The following is a 13,930-nucleotide window of genomic DNA, read 5'->3' as shown; positions in this document are numbered from 1 at the left end:
GTCCCTCCACTCTGGCAAATGGGTCTTTACAGTTTATTCCGTTTGTAATGTTCTTCCCTCCTCCCCTTCACCTGATGAATTCCTACTCATCCTTATGTTCTCCTCCTTCGAACATCTATTCTTCAGATAAGTTTTTCCTTCCCTAATCCTCCTAGTTAAGTCATATCCCCTAGTATAAAGTCTCCTAGCAACAAGCACCTTTCCTTTGTAGGTTTTATTAGAGATATAACTTTACATAGTAAGAGATCTGCTAATACTCTCTTTCAAAAGGTTTTTTTTACAGCTTTCTACACTGAAAAAAATTTTTTTAATTTTTTAATTTAAACTTAACATATAGTGTTATATTAGTTTCAGGTGTACAATATAATGGTTCAACGATTCTACACATTCCTCAGTGCTCGCCAAGGTTAAGTGTACTCTTAATCCCCTTTGTTTCACCCATCCCCCTACCCACCTCCCCTATGGCAACCACCAGTTTGTTCTCCTCATTTAAGAGTCTGTTTTTTTGATGGTCTCCCTTTTTTGTTTGTGTTCTTAAATTCCACATGAGTGAAATCATATGGTATTTGTCTTTCTTTGACTTATTTCACTTAGCATTATACCCTCTAGGTCCATCCATGTTGTTGCAAATGGCAAGATTTCATCACACCCTAAGCATTCCATTGTGTATATACACACCTTTTTTTTTCTTTTCAATTTAGTTAACATATAGTGTACTATTAGTTTCAGGGGTACAATTTAGTGACTCACCAGCTGCATATAAAATCTCATTACATCCAGTGCCCTCCTTAATGCCCATCACCCATTTACCCCAACCCCCAACCCACTCCCCACCAACAACCCTGTTTGTTTCCTATAGTTAAAAGTCTCCTATGGTTTGCCTCCCTCTCTATTTTTATCTTATTTTTCCTTCCCTTCCTCTATGTCCATCTGTTTTTTTCTTAAATTCCACATATGAGTGAAATCATGTGACATTTGTCTTTCTCTACACCTTTTTCAACCATTCATCTACTGATAGACATTTGGTTGCTTCTTTATCTTAGTTATTGTATACAATGCTGCCATAAATATAGGGCTGCATATATCTTTTTGAATTAGTGTTTTCATTTTCTTTAGGTAAATACTCAGTGGTGGAATTACTGGATCAGATGGTAATTCTTTTTTCAATTTGGGGTTTGAACTCCCGATCAAGACCCGAGCTGAGTCAGACACTTAACCAACCAAGCCTCCCAGGTACCCCAAATGGTAATTCTTTTTTTTTTTTTAAGATTTTATTTATTTATTTGACAGAGAGAGAGACAGCCAGCGAGAGAGGGAACACAAGCAGGGGGAGTGGGAGAGGGAGAAGCAGGCTCATAGCGGAGGAGCCTGATGTAGGGATCGATCCCATAACGCCGGGATCACGCCCTGAGCCGAAGGCAGACGCTTAACCGCTGTGCCACCCAGGCGCCCCCAAAGGGTAATTCTATTTTTAATTTTTTGGGAACCCCTGTACTATTTTCCACAGTGGCTGCACCAATTTGCATTCCCACCAATGGTGCAGGAGAGTTTTTCTCCACATCCCTGCCAATACTTGTTATTTCTTGTGCTTCTGATTTTAGCCATCCTGACAGGCATGAGGTGATATCGCATTATGGCGTTGTTTTTAATTTTCCTGATGATCAGTGATGTTGAGCATCTTTTCATGTGTCTGTTGGCCATCCAGATGTCTTCTTTGGAAAAATGTCTATTCAGGTCCTCTACCCATTTTCTAATTAGATTATTTGGGCTTTTTGGTGTTGAGTTGTACAAGTGCTTTATGTATTTTGGATACTGACCCCTTATTGGAGATGTCATTTGCAAATATCTTCTACACTGAAAATTTAACAACAATTTTCAAAAGAGTCGTCTTCATCCTGGACCTTTCCAAATCATATATCCAACTGCCTACGAGACTTGTCACTTGAATGGCTCAAAAGTACTTCATGTACAATGTCCAAAATTAAGTCATTTTAACCCACCCAAACTGGTCCTTTTCTAATCATCCCTTTTTCACCAAATAACACCACTACCTTTCTTGTGATGCTCAGGCCAGAAATCCTTAGCATCTTCTCCACGCCATCTTCCCCATTCCAAACACACCATGTCCTGAATATGTGCTACCTTCTAATTATTTCTTGACCCTACCCATTTCTGTCACAACTGCACAACTCTACCCCAGATCATTATCTCCCTTGGATTACTATAACAGCCTCTAACTGATCTCTCTATAACCACTCTTGCCTTTGCCATCCACGTTTCACCTAACAGACAAGTCTTCCCTCCCTCCCTCCATGCAAACCTGGAGTCCTTGCTAAATCCCTTCAGTGGCTTCCTAAAGCTATTAGGCTGATAAAGTCCAAAATCATTAACAAGGCATACATAATCTAGGCCTTGCTTATCCCTCCAAACTCATTTGTTGCCACTATGCTCCAGACACACTTGTCTTTTCATTTTCTCTGCTGCATAATGATCTGTCCCACCATCTGTTATTCTTACTGCCTAGAAGGTTCTCTTCACCCTCCTACCATCCATTGTCCTTGTGAAGGCCCACTAATCCTTCAAATTACACCCTAAGCATCATTTTCTCAGGTAGGGTTTCTCTGACACCACATATCCAACCAGATGCCCACTCTATATACTTTCAAAGTATTCTATGCTTTCCTTCGAAGCTCTTTAGTTTACATTTGTCCTGTTCTCCACCCAACTTCCCAGGCTGCAACCATGTCCATCTTATTTTTCACTGTATCCTCCCAACAACTGGCATATAATAAATATTTGTTGAGTGAATAATTCAGAATTTAGGAAAATTAATAGTCACCTGGAAGTTTTTCAGCATACTAAGCTACCACCTTTTGCCCCTAACATTATCACAGAAACTCACTATATGTTTCAATTTCCTAACATTAACGTACTTTTTACAGACTATCAAAAAAGAGGGGAGCATAAAATTAGGACAAGAACCAGTCCCCATGAAAAAAGTTGAAAAAGGGGTGCCTGGCTGGCTCAGTCAGTGGAGTGTGCAACTCTTGATCTCAGGATTCTAAGTTCAAGCCCCACACTGGGTGTAGAGATTACTTTAAAAAATCTTTAAAAAAAAAGAAAGAAAGAAAGAGAAAAAGCTTAAAAGGAAAATGTTTTCCTTTCTTGTGATTCTGGCAAGCAACAACAACAAAAAAGTATTCTAACAGTAATTTCAAAAGACGCTGGTATGTTAGAGCTCTGCAACAAATTAAGATTCTAAAGACTGCATAGATGACATCAGTGTACAGACATGACACTTTGAACATATATGGAACAAATTAAATTAGATAAGGCAGATTAAATTTATATCCTACATTAATCAACCTTTCTGGTCAGAATAGACAAAGAAAGAGACAATAAAGCCACTTTCTTGCTAACCAACCTCCTAATGAAGGCAATGGGATCTTAGCTAAATCTATCCCATTTCTCAGAATTTAACCGAGTGTCAACTCTTACCTGGCATTAACACTGTCACTCCTCCTCTTCTCTAGCCTCATCTACTTTCCTCTTCCTGGCTCATTCTTACCTAGTCATGTTCATCTCCTTGGATTTGGGGGGCTTTGTTTGTTTTTTTACCAAATTGGCACACTCCTGCCTCAGGGATTTTGTACTTGGTCTGTACGGACTGCTCTTCCCCCAGAAATACATACATACAAGGTACCCTCGCTTTGTTCAGGCCTTTGATAAAACCTCACCTTCTCACTGCCTTCCCCGCCCCTTTTTAAAGTAAGCTCTCCGCACAATGTGGGGCTTGAACTCACTACCCTGAGATCAAGACTATGGCTCTAGGGACTCAGCCAGCCAGGCGCCCCTGATGCCTTTTCTTAGAGCAGCAGGTGAACACTTAAATGTGCAGTAAGTGAGTGAACACACTCCTTTCCCTTAATACTTTGTCTTCAACACAGAACTTACCCATCTGACATTCCATATACAGCATTTACTTGCTTTTTAAAATCTGCCCTGCCAGTAAGCTTCATTAGGAAGGAAAACATTTTGTCTATCTTGTTCACTGCGATATCCCAGTGCCTAAATTAGGGCCTGGGAGAGTAAGCACTCATCAGTTATTTGCTGACTGAAAACATGAGGGAACTCTTTTTTCACTGTCCTTAGCCGATGACACACAGCACTCTCATTTTTTGTAAACAGTCCTCATCTTGACATTCAAAAACGATCAGCCTAGTTAGGGCTCGAGCTTTTTCTTTTGGGTTACCCGAGTCAGTCCAGAAAGCCAAAGCAGTACACCCCGGAAGCTGACGCTTCGACTTTCTTTCATCTTTGCCATCTTCATGCTACTGTTTCCTTGGTTTCTGCCGACCCTCAATAACACATTTCAACTACCATTTATCTAAACACTCAAAAGAATCTAAATTCCGCTTCGAATTCTAATTTCCGCTTCTAACTTCGAATTCCTTCCGGATAGATCTCTCCCAGTTCAACCCCAATCTCCGTTTTCTCTCGTCGCCTTCCTTTATAAATCCGACCTTTTCCTCTAGTTCCGCCACTACCATTTCTCCATCTCCTCCACTCCTCCCACACGCTCATTTTATCCACTCAGTCTTCCCGCCTCAGTTTCGCATCTCTCTAAACCTCCTCAACCGCTGGGGTCTTTCGTACTTCAATCCTAGTCTCCATTCTAGGCGCCAACTCCTCCCATCCATCCCACCACCATTAACCTCCTCCACGTGCGCGCGCGCACACACACATATCCACCCACCCAACCCATTCACTCACCCATGTGGTCTGTCTCCCTAGACCCAAGTCAGCACCTCACCCGTCCAGAACCCGCGGGCGCAACAAACACGCACATATACAGAAACAAAACCACCCACCCATCAGGTTTGTCTTCCTAGGCCCCAAGTCAGCAACTCACCAGCCCAGAACCCGAGAATAAGGAACTGGGCCACACAAAGGTTAAGTAACCTCTCAACCCGCCCAAGAAATACTAAATAACTCACAACTGAAGTCAAAGTTTCTTCCAGACGACCGGTCTGGAGTAGGCCTCTATTAACTCCAGAGTCTTAAACCACCCGCAGGGGGAAGCGCCTAGAAACGCAGATGTTACGCTCCTAGCGCGCCGCCATGTTGGGCAAGCATCCAGCCTCGTGATTGGGCGAGCCACTCTCGCGCGACCTGTAGCCGAGTCTGAAGAAAGAAAAACCACCGCGAGACCTGGAGTTAGCAGCCTGACACAGGGAAGGGGCGTGGTAGCAAGCGGAGTCTTCTGCGTGCGGGCGTCTGCGTTAGAATCTGTTTGGGAACTTTGTTTTGTAATGTCGATTTTTATAAATGAAAATGTAGGGGCGTCTGGGTAGCGCAGTCGTTAGGCGTCTGCCTTCGACTCAGGGAGTGATCCCGGGGTTTTGGCATCGAGCCCCACATCGGGCTCCTCCGCCGGGAGCCTGCTTCTTCCTCTCCCACTCCCCCTGCTTGTGTTCCCTCTCTCGCTGGCTGTCTCTGTCAAATAAAAAAAAATTTAAAAATCTATAAATGAAAATGTAGCTTTCTGGGTCCCACTTCAGACTTACTAAATCGCACTCTCTGGGGTTAGGCGGGAATATGAGGATGGAGGAAGGTGGAGGCGGGAGCTCTAGGATTTGATGGCGGGCAGTTAGCCTTTATTCTGCAGCAGGTCTCTTGCTTCATGTGTCTTCTCATTTAATCATCACAGATAAACCTGTGATATGAGAAGGAGTAATCTCATTTACAGACGAAAAACTGGCGATCAGACATATTAAGTCATTTTATTCAAGATCTTACACCCAGATGACATCAAATCCGTGTTCTTTGTGTTTCCTCACCTGCCTCTTGAACTGGAAGCTCTATTAAATGCTTTTCGTTTTTCTTCTCAACTCGGTTATATTAATTTTTCCACTGGTACATAGAGTGAGCATTAGTTCTCATTTCACAATTGAGACAAAAGGGTAAGTCACTTTAAAAAGGCATACAGCTAAGGCTAGGACTAAAGTCAGCCTCTGGACCCCCACCTAGTAACTCCATTAAAGCTCGCCTGTGTCCTAGTAATTAATGCGAAAGCTTCTGGCAAAGCATTGTTATAAAATTGAGAGATAAAGGGTAGGAAATGAAAATTTAAGTTTTACGTAGAACAAAGTGTACCATTAGTCACCCGGGGAAAGCAAGGAGGTATTCTCATTATCTATTGTGTAACAAACCACCCTAAAATGTATAGCTTAAAACAACAGCTGTTTTATTTTCTGCCATCTGGGTTGGAATTAGCCCAACCATTTTAGTTCAGTACTTGCTGTTGATGGTAGCATCAGCTGGTGGCTGGTTCAGCTAGAGTGGCTGGGCCCCCTCTCCCTGTAGTCTCAAATTCTCTCCCTCTCCCTGTGACCTTTCCATGTAATTTCTCCAGCAGAGTAGCCAGACTTCTTACGTGTTAGCTCAGGGCTCCCAAAAGGGCAAAAGTGTTAGCTGCTAAGCACCCAGAATTGGTGCTTTCATTATTCTCCTAATTCTGTGTGTTAAAGCAAGTCAAAGGGCCAGCCCAGTTTCAAGAGGAGGGAGCTGTGCTAGGATACACTACAACACTGCAACCCATGGTTCACTGGATCTACCAAGGAACAAAACACCACAGGGGCACCTGGGTGGGATCCTGGCGTTATGGGATCGAGCCCCACATCAGGCTCCTCTGCTGTGAGCCTGCTTCTTCCTCTCCCACTCCCCCTGCTGTGTTCCCTCCCTCGCTGGCTATCTCTGTCAAGTAAATAAATAAAAATTTAAAAAAAAAAGAACATAGAAAGTTTTTTGTCTTTGGTTGGTAGTGACTTTGGTACTGGTTATTTTTACAGTATTTAGTGTTTGCTTCTGGAAAGGTAAAAGAGAAAATGGCATTGGAAGTATGCCTGTAGAATTGTAAGTGGATTATATTTTAGATGCTGGTGAATTTCTCTGTTAGCTCCAAACAGAGATCCAAATCCCCTGTGGGTCAAACCAGAGAGATCCTAGCTCTATAGCCAGGGAATTTTGGCTTTAATCATGCCCCCAACCACATACTAACCCTGTGATGATGGACAATTTACTTAAACTATTCAAGCCTGGGTTTGTTCAATATTGCCAAACAGGTGAGTAATCTCATAGGGTTGTTGTGAGAATTAAATCAGATAATACATAAAAACAGCATAGTTTCTGGCACATAGTAGGCTCTCATTAGTATTATTACTATTATTATTCCTTATAATTTCTTTGGTCAGTTTCCATTTAAAAAATTATTTCATAATGATAAAACAGGGTCATTATAGAAAATTTGTAAAAATTTTAAATAATACAGGAGACTATAAGAAAGAAAGCAAAAATTATCTAAAATCTCACCACCTAGAGCCAATCACCAAAATTTGCTAACCTTACTTCCAGACCTCTACATGAAAAATATATATATATTTATTTATAAGGATATATAACTAAACTTTTCGTATAGAAATAGCATGATTTTTTTTTCTCAGAAATAAGTCTTGGAGGTTGTTCTACCTCAATTAATGTATTTCTATATCATCCTTTGTGATGGGTGCATAGTATTCTATCTTATGGATGTGCCATAATTTTTTATAACAAATTTCCCTACAAGTGGGCATAGATTGGCCTGTTTCTAAAATTATGGTACGATGATAAATACATCTCATTAAAAAAATTTTTTTTACATTAAATGAATGTCACCACAAAATAGATTAATAACATCTGCCTCTTAGGGCTTATCTCTCTGACTTACCCTCAAATCCCCAAGAATTTAATCTTGTAAGAGAAGTCTGTCCAACTTCAATACCCCATCAACAATAGTATAGGAGTTCAATTGGCCTATTACATTCTTTGTTTTTTGCTGCTGCTTTGTAGTAGGAAACTGATTCTGCTCAGTTGGTGGGTAATGCTGCTAATTCTGAAATGTTGCTACCAGACCTGCTTTCAGCATCAGCCATCTCCTGGGCTGAAATCAACCTTGAGTGCATCATCCTGAACTCCCACTTTACTGAAGTTAATGATTTCAAAGAACTTGTTACTTTACCCTGCCACTCTCCTTTGGCCAGCGCCAGCCAGACAACATCCACAGGTCTCTCTAACTTCATGTCTTAGAGAGTAATGATTGAGTATCAATTCCTTATACCCCAGAAGACCATGACTTACTTATGTAAATGTATTCAGTTCCTTCTTAGGGACCAAGTTAATATGTCAGAGATCTAATGGCCACCTTAATTAAGTCATGAAAGCTATATTCCAATCCCAAAACAATGACTGTTTCTCAGCCTACATTTACATAACTGAGAGAGCTACTCAAGTGAAGCTTTATATATTCATTTTTATAAATAATGCTGTGGGACGCCTGGGCAGCTCATTTGGTTGAGAACCCGACTCTTGATTTTGGCTGGGGTCCTGGTCTTAAGGTGGTAGGATTGAGCCACTCATTGGGCTCCACACTCAGCGGGGAGTCTGCTTGAGATTCTCTTTCCCTCTCTCTGCCTCTACCTCCTATCCTCCCCCCGTGCCAAACACATGCTTTCTCTCTAAAATAAATAAGTCAGACACTTAACCGACTGAGCCACCCAGGCACCCTAATAAATAAATCTTTAAAAAAAAAATAATAATGGGGCTCCTGGGTGGTGAAATTGGGCAAACATCAGACTCTTGGTTTCAGTTCAGGTCATGATATTAGGGTCCTGGGATCAAGCCCCACATTGGACTCTGCTCAGAGTAGAAGTCTGCTAGTTTCTCTCCCTCTCTCTCTGTCTCTCCTCTCCCCACCATGTGCACACACTCTCTCAAATAAATAAATAGATCTTTAATAATAATAATGCTGTATTCTTTCAAATCTTGAAAAGTAAATTTCAAAAATTAATAGCTGGTGGAAGAACTGGATCTAAATGTACATCTGACCACTCTCCTTCCTGTTCCAAGTCCCATAAAACAATATATTAATTTAAAAAGCAATAAATTCCAAATAAGACTGAAAACCCAGAAATAGCACCATTGAGAGACCAGAAAATTTGAGGATACTCTGAAAAAACAGGACACAAATAGGAATAACAACTGAAATGCCAAGAGATTTTTATAGGGAACTACAGATGATTTGGAAATATATCTGAAAAACAAAATGTGCAAGAATAGCTAATTTTTCCAGTTGGAAAAAATTATACCACACATAAAATAAATCCCATATGGATAATAAACAAGACAATTGTAAAAACAAAATCAACTATAGAAGTGTTAGAAGAATGTAGAAGAATTTTTTTTAAAGATTTTATTTATTTATTTGACAGAGAGACAGCCAGCAAGAGAGGGAACACAAGCTGGAGGAGTAGGAGAGGAAGAAGCAGGCTCCCAGCGGAGGAGCCTGATGTGGGGCTTGATCCCAGAACGCTGGGATCACGCCCTGAGACGAAGGCAGACGCCTAACGACTGCGCCACCCAGGCGCCCCTAGAAGAATGTTTTTTATGAAAAGAAAAGGGAAGGTCTCCTAAAGACACAAAACTCAAAAACCAATAAGGGAAATGATTGCTAAATTTGATTACATAAAAATTTGAAATTCAATATAATAAAAGATACTACAAAAATTGACAACGAACAGGAAGAAAATATTTGCAATATATATAATAGAGTTCATATCTAAGATACATTCTCAAACAATGTCAAATCAATAACAATCCAATGTTAAAATGAACAATGGATATGAAAAAGAAATTCACAAAAGAGTATATATAGTAAACCAATGAATACATATGAGAAAATGCTCAAATGCATAAGTAATCATAGAAAGACATAGTTAAATAACTGTAACAACCATTTGTAACACATCATATTAATAAAAATAAAAAATATTGATAAGGATGCCTGGGTGGCTCAGTTGGTTAAGCGTCTGCCTTTGGCTCAGGTCATAATCCCAGGGTCCTGGGATCCAGATTCACATTGGGGGAGCCTGCTTCTCGCTCTTCCTCTGCCTGCCCCTCCCCTGCTTGTGCTTGCTCTCTCTCTGACAAATAAGCAAATAAAATCTTTTAAAAATATATTGCGGGGCGCCTGGGTGGCGCAGTCATTAAGCATCTGCCTTTGGCTCAGGGCGTGATCCTGGCGTTATGAGATCGAGCCCCACATCAGGCTCCTCCCCTATGAGCCTGCTTCTTCCTCTCCCACTCCCCCTGCTTGTGTTTCCTCTCTCACTGGCTGTCTCTATCTCTGTCAAATAAATAAAACAAAATCTTTAAAAATAAATAAATAAATAAATAAATAAAAATATATTGGTAATGTCCAATTATGGCACAGGTTAGTGTGTTGGTTAGCTTTTGCTGTGTAACGAGCCATCCTAAAACTTAGTGGCTTAAAATAGCGACATTAATTAGTAGTCACAATTCTGTACATCAGCTGGGCAGTTATTCTGGCTTACTGATCTCTGCAGTTTGCTGGAGGTTAAGCTGGGGCTTGGATGGTCTACAGTGACCTTATTCACATGCCTGGCAGTCGGCAGGCTGGTTGGTCTAGGGTCAGGGTCAAAAACTACTCCCGCTGGGCAAATCTATCCACACCTATTTATTTACAGATTGTTTATGGCGTTCTCACAACACAGCAGCAGAGTTGAGTTGTTGCAAGAGAGGCTGCATAGCCCACAAAGCTGAAAATATTTACCATGTGGCCCTTTAAAGAAAAGTCTGCCAACCTCTGGTCTAGGAAACCCAAACTGGAAGTGCTTGTCTCTGCTTCACAGTTTCTCACTGTCCAGTAGCATAGACTGGGTTTACTCACTTGGCAGCAGCATTCCAACAGCATGAGAAAGGAAGCTACAACAGCTCTTAAGGCCTGGGCCTACCTCAATGCAAGCAGGGGGAAATAGAATTCACCTCTGGGCAAGAGGAACAGCAAAGAATCTATGGCCAATTGCAATTTATAATAGCTGGTATAAATTGCATTTTGAAGGCTCATTTGGCAATATACATATGAAAATCCAAAATGTCCAATCCAAGAATACCTGTGAAAAGAAGAAACTGATGCCAGTGACTGCTTCTGGAGTGAAGAACTAATGACTGGGAGACAGGAGTAGAAAGAAGACTTGCTTTTCAACGGATTGATTTTGTACCTTTTGAATTTTGTACTAAGGGTATATTGAAAAAATAAATAAATGTGTACATGTTCTAATCGGCAATTCCATTTTTTTAAGTTATGTTCCAAAGAAATACATATTTATAGTGAGACTGAGGTAGGTATAAAGATGTTCATTGTTACATTGTTTATTATGGAATGCTATGTAACTGTTATAAATAAATAAATAGATATCTACTGACATGAAAAATCTCCAACATATAAAATAAGGACAAAGGAAATTGTGAAACGGTAAGTTTAGTTTGATACCACTTATATAAAAGCAACAACAAAACACACATTTCAATATAAAAATAAAAACATAAAAGTAGGGGGCGCCTGGGTAGCGCAGTAGTTAAGCGTCTGCCTTCGGCTCAGGGCGTGATCCCGGCGTTCTGGGATCGAGTCCCGCATCGGGCTCCTCGGCTGGGAGCCTGCTTCTTCCTCTCCCTCTCCCCTGCTGTGTTCCCTCTCTCGCTGGCTGTCTCTCTGTCACATAAATAAATAAAATCTTTAAAAAAAAAAAAAAAGTAACCATAGGAAAAGATCTGAAAGGAAAAACTAATAGTAGTGCTCAACTTGCAGAAACTGAATTGGAATGTTAGAGGTGGGGCATGAGAGTTTTAAATGTTTTTTTTTTTAAGATTTTATTTATTTATTTATTCAACAGAGATAGAGACAGCCAGCGAGAGAGGGAGCACAAGCAGGGGGAGTGGGAGAGGAAGAAGCACTCATGGCAGAAAAGCCTGATGTGGGGCTCGATCCCACAACGCCGGGATCACGCCCTGAACCGAAGGCAGACGCTTAACCGCTGTGCCACCCAGGCGCCCCTAAATGTTTTTTTCTGCATCACTTAAGTATTTTACAATGATAAGATACATTTGTATAATTTAAAAGTAGTTCTAAAAAAATAAAAATAAAAAGGAAAGAAGACAAAATCAGGTTCATCAAAAGAAACCACCGCTTCGGGGCACCTGGGTTGGTTAAGCCTCTGCGTTCTGCTCAGGTCATGATCCCAGGGTCTTGGGACCCAGCCCTGCATCAGGCTCTCTGCTCAGCGGGAAGCCTACTTCTCCCTGTCCCTTTGCCCCTCCCCTGCTCATGTTCTAGCGCGCGCTCTCTCTCAAATAAATAAAACAAAATCTTTAAAAAACACAAAAAACAAAAAACCACAGCTTGAAACTCCAGTAAGAAATGACAGCTTGGGGGCACCTGGGTGGCTCAGTCGGTTAAGTGTCTGCCTTTGGCTCAGGACATGATTCCTGGGATCGAGCCTCACATCAGTCTCTCTGCTTTGCAGGGAGCCTGCTTCTCCCTCTCTCTCTGCCTGCTGCTCTACCTGCTTGTGCTCTCTCTCTCTCTCTTTGTCAAATAAATGAATGAATAAATCTTAAAAAAAGAAAAGAAAGAAAAGACAGCTTGGAGGGGAAAACAATGTTGGATAATATGAGATAAAAGAGATTTAGAAGATATATCCAGAAGCTCCAACTCTCTTTAGTAGGTGTTCCAGAAGGTAAACATAGAAAAGAATAGTGGAAGGAAAAAAAAGGAAGAAAATTTCCTAAAGCTGAGAATGATACAAGTCTTGAAATTGGAAAGTTCACTGTGATACCAAACTGAATGAATTCTAAAAGGCCCAGCTCAAGTCAAGTTGTTAGTGTGAAGTCTAGTCCAATACGACTGGTGTCCTTATAAGGAGAGGAGATTAAGGTCACAGACAATGCAGACAGAGGAACAACCATATGAGGGCATAGCAAAAAGGGAGCCATCTGTGAGCCAGGGAGAGAGGCCTCAGAAGAAACAAAATCTCCCAGCACCTTGATCTTGGACTTCTATCCTCCAGAATTGTGAGAAAATAAATCTTTGCTGTTTAAGTTACCCAGTCTGTGGTATTTTGTTACAGCAGCCCTAGCAAACAAATGCGGCCCACTTGGTTGCATTTATTATTAACTATTTTATTCTTTTTGTTGCCATTGTAAATGTAATTGTTTTCTTTTCTTTTGTTCAATTTTAGTGTATAAAAATGCAACTGATTTTTGCCTGTTAATTTTTTATCCTGAAAATTTGCCAATTTTTAAAATTCATTCTAACAGTCTTTTGGTGGATCTTTAGGGTTTCTACATATAAGATCACATTATTGGTCAATATATCTCATTTTGCTTCTTTCTTTCCAATTTAGATGCCTTTTCTTTCTTTCTTTTTTTTTTTTTTAAAGATTTTATTTATTTATTCGACAGAGATAGAGCGAGCCAGGGAGAGAGGGAACACAAGCAGGGGGAGTGGGAGAGGAAGAAGCAGGCTCATAGCGGAAGAGCCTGATGTGGGGGCTCAATCCCATAACACCGAGATCACGCCCTGAGCCGAAGGCAGACACTTAACCACTGTGCCACCCAGGCGCCCCTAGATGCCTTTCATTTCTTAATCTTGCTGAATTGTTCCGGCTAGAATTCTAGACTATGTTGAATGAGGTGGCAAAAGCAGGCATTTTTGTCTTGTTGTTAATCCTAAAGAAAAGCATTTTGTCTTTCACCATTGAGTATGACATTAGCTACGGGCTTTTCATATATAGCCTTTCTTATGTTTAGATAGTTTCCTCCTATTTCTAGTTTGCTGAGTGTTTTTGTCAAGAAAGGGTGCTAAACTTTGTCAAGTACTTTTCCTGCGTCAGTTGAGATGATGTGTTTTTCCCCTTCATTCTGTTGATGTGGTGTATTAATTGATTTTCCTAGGGTAAACTATTCTTACATTCCAAGAGTAGACCCACTTGGTCGTGGTGTATAATCCTTTTCATATGCTATTGAGTTCAGTTTGCTA

The 13,930-nt window shown here is 40.8% G+C and overlaps 1 protein-coding gene across 2 annotated transcripts in view; it reads right to left on the bottom strand.

Moving 5' to 3' along the window:
* The window catches only part of METTL16 (methyltransferase like 16), a 75,855-nt gene extending 70,711 nt beyond the window's left edge, over window positions 1–5,144 (bottom strand). For both annotated transcript variants that reach the window (XM_002918022.4, XM_019798349.2), the window contains exon 1: window positions 4,998–5,144. The gene's annotated coding sequence lies outside the window, so the exon portion shown is untranslated. The remainder of the gene's footprint in view (window positions 1–4,997) is intronic.
* Window positions 5,145–13,930: the final 8,786 nt, after the last annotated feature.

The sequence above is a fragment of the Ailuropoda melanoleuca genome, chromosome 13 (assembly GCF_002007445.2).
Source record: "Ailuropoda melanoleuca isolate Jingjing chromosome 13, ASM200744v2, whole genome shotgun sequence".
NCBI classification, from domain to species: Eukaryota; Metazoa; Chordata; class Mammalia; order Carnivora; family Ursidae; genus Ailuropoda; species Ailuropoda melanoleuca.
The sequence above is the reverse complement of the archived record's forward strand: the minus strand, read 5'-3'. Positions and strand labels throughout refer to the sequence as shown.